Below are 3623 nucleotides of genomic sequence, written 5' to 3'. Positions count from 1 at the left end.
AGGGTGGTCCCTCCCCCTACCTGGCCAATCCCCTGGCAACACCTCCCCAGGCAGGATTGGACAATTGGCTGAGGTAGGCGGAGGCCTCCAGGTATCCAGCCTGGGGAGGATGAAGCCAGCCCGAACTACCAGGAGCCGCACATGATGTGGGGAGTGGTCATTCTAATATGAGGCCTGTTGTGATAGACACTGGTTTTATCTAAGGTGGATTTTGTTTTCCTTCAAATCTATTTCTTCCTATCAACATGAATGTAGAGTTTGGTGTCTGAAACTCCAGCTGTTTTAACTATTACGTCTCTTTCCGCCAAGGTTCAAAGTTGCTTACATCACGCCAGTCGATCTTGGATTTGTGTTGGCCTGTACTCAGCTCACAACCTAGCCATTGTTTTGTTTTCTCACTGGTTGCCGGAAAAGCAAGAGACAAGAATGTGTATGCTCATGTCTAAAGCAAATGGACAGAACAAGCACCATTAGCTTTTGGACAAGTATTGAATGGTTCCTATATTTGTATTTGCTTAAAAAACCATTTAAAATGTTTAAAAAGGAGCATTGCTCATTCATTCTCCCACCAACATAGTTGCTTGCCCCTGCCTTAGAGCAGAAGGCTCCATGTCCAGTCTCCAGGTAGGATTAAGTCTGAAACTCTGGAGAGCTACTTCTCTGGTCTGGATCAAAACAAGACAGCTTACTAGGCTTGCAGCAACAGAAAAGCTCCATTTTGTGTGTGTGAATGTCTGCACTCTAAAATCAGCTGTCCAATAACCTGGGAGGCTTTTAAAGCACATACTGAAACAGTCAGATGTAAATAAATGGTACGTCTCATTTGATTGAAACAGCCAGACTTTCAAGCCATTCCTTCAATAGCTGATAGGGTAGTTAATGTACTCTAGTATCATACTGATGAGGCCATTGCAATATTCTTGTAAATGTCACTGCATGTGTTTCTTGCTACCCATCAGGAAGAAGAGATAGTAATTCAAATTAGTCCCACTGCATAATGAGAGTTCTTTATGTTATATACACTGTGCTGCAAGTATGTAGTCATCAAACCAAGCTTGTTCACCCATATTGTGCTATTTTTTTCCTCTTAGAGAATGAAATTGAATTCCTTATTGTCTGGCATGCTTTTTGCACTATTATTATTATTATTATTATTATTATTATTATTATTATTATTATTATTATTAAATAGTCAGGTTTGACTAGACTTAACCATCCAGGGGTCCTTTACCTTTTTATACTACTACTACTACTACTACTACTACTACTACTACTACTACCATCATCATCATTATCATTATTATCATTATTATTATTATATATTAAAGATATGTGGAATATGTGATTCTGAAGAAAGCCAGTAGCACCAGCTGAACTGACCCTCTTTCTTCCTTCTCCTAAAATGTGATCAAGTGTTGTTGGCTCGGATATGCTGGCTATTTTTATTTGAATTAAAGATTTCTATGTCTCCTTTCCACAGGGTTTCCAAGGATGGTGTCCAAAAAGAATCCAACAACAATTTTACAGCAGCACAATACATTTTTGAGATATTGCCCTTTAAAAAATAAATCAGATCATACACCATATTGAAATATCATCCGGTAAGAAAGATCAGACTAATTCTCAGGGGTGGGGGAATGGCTTGCATGATGGACAGAGCCATCCTACTCTCACGTTTCCATTGTGTTGCAGATATAAAAGCACAATGCTTCAGGAATTTCTGTTACATCCTATGTCTTGGGGTGGGGGAGGATTAGAGGGATAAAAGCAGACAACGAAACCAAGTTCCTCTCTCCATCTTCCAAAGCTAATGCCCTATGAAGTGTGTCACTATCGCTGGTGGAGTTGGATTGGAGAATCAACAGCTCCAATCTTTGCAACATGGATATATGGAGGCAACCAATCATGCCACAATAATCCACCTACTCTGCCAGTAACCCTCTGCACCACCCCAGTACTGTGGAATAATATACCAATAGAGATTCAGCAGGCACCTTCTGTTGACATTTCAACGCCTGCTAAAAATGACACTATTCCATTGGGCCTATAAAGCAATTAGGAACACATCTTTCCACAATAGTGAACTGACATTAATTTTAACTTTTTATATGGTTCTTATTGTATGGGTTTATGTTCTGTTGCTGTTGTCATGCATCCAAGTTCCCGGCTTGATAACACAGTAAGCGTTCTTAATTAAAAAGGAGGATTTATTGCAAAAACAAACAGATAGCTCCGGATGGCTGTAACATAGCTTCCGGCTTCATCAATCAAGATGACCCTTCTGAAGACTGTTTCCAGGTTCTACAGAAGAAACTGAATTTTCAAACCTTGTGTCTCTTGCTTTGTTTCTGGTCTAACAGCCCACCCCTTACCCAACTCTTAGGAGAGATTGGATCAGCTCCAACCTCTTCCCAGTCTGACAGACTACTTCCGTTTCTGTTCCCACCTGAGTGAACATCCTGAGAGCTTTGGCTGGGTTCCAGCCTGCTCGCAGTTGTTCCCTTATCAACCGGCATTCCAAGGGGTGGGGGAGTTAGCTCTCTCTGCTGTTTTTCCTGCATAAAAGTTAACCTTCTCTGTTCCTGGCTGCTTTATTCAGTTGGCTGCTAACCTTCACTGGGAGCTGGCTCATTCCTGACAGCTGTGAATGGCTTTTTTTTTTAACAGCAGTATAGAAATATCCCCCCCCAAACACAGCAGTATAGAAATATTTTCCCCCCAAATCAATTGATCGATTGATCAATCAATCAATCAATCAATCACAATCACACAAGGACACAGCACTCCTAAACTAGCAACCACAGTTGCACACTTCATAGGATATTGGCTTGGGAAGTTGGAGACAGGGATAAGAGCCCCAGTAATGGAAGGCAAGTTGCTCATGTTTTGAATGCTTGGTGGCAGTGGGATGAGTTCTGCAAAAGTCTAAAAAGAGGGAGTATTTAGGTTTCCTACACACTCAGTTCCCTGTGAAGTGCACACATTCTCATTTTGTGCAAACTTTCCACTTTTCTGTGAAGTTTTCAGAGCAGGGTGCACCTAATTTCTCTTAATAAGCACATTTTGGGATGAAGTTTTGACAAATGTACACATTCCCCCCCCCCAACACATTTCTCCCCACACAATTAATTTATGTAGTTTATTTTCACTAATATATTCAATGCATGCACACTTCCCCCAGTATATGAATTTTAGTGAACTTTGGCTGTTTTGCATACTGAATTACAAAATTCAGAGAAATGTGAATTTCAAAAGATGGTTGTGTTTCAGTTCTCCTATTGTTGTAGAAAGTGTAAATTTGATAGATTTAGCTTTAGGAGAGAACTGAATGGAATTTCTCTCCCATCCCTAACTGTCAGGCTTTAGGGAATCGACTTCCTCCCCTGTGGCAGTAGATAAGGAGAACAAAGGAAAAGGAGTCTTCTTACCAGTTAGAATCTTTAATAATCACAGTGAGAGACAACAGAGCACATCTCTCTAGAATGGCAGTGCTCCCATTTCCATCCCTATTAATCTACGTCATTCCTACGTCTTGTAACGTGAGCTTGTACTCTCTGTGCTTTCTGCTTGGAGACTTTCTGAGGTCTTCAAGACCAGGGGGGGGGGGGCGGAGGAATGCTGTC

The sequence above is a fragment of the Podarcis bocagei genome (assembly GCF_964188305.1).
Source record: "Podarcis bocagei genome assembly, chromosome: 5".
In the NCBI taxonomy this organism is placed as follows: domain Eukaryota; kingdom Metazoa; phylum Chordata; class Lepidosauria; order Squamata; family Lacertidae; genus Podarcis; species Podarcis bocagei.
The sequence above is the reverse complement of the archived record's forward strand: the minus strand, read 5'-3'. Positions refer to the sequence as shown.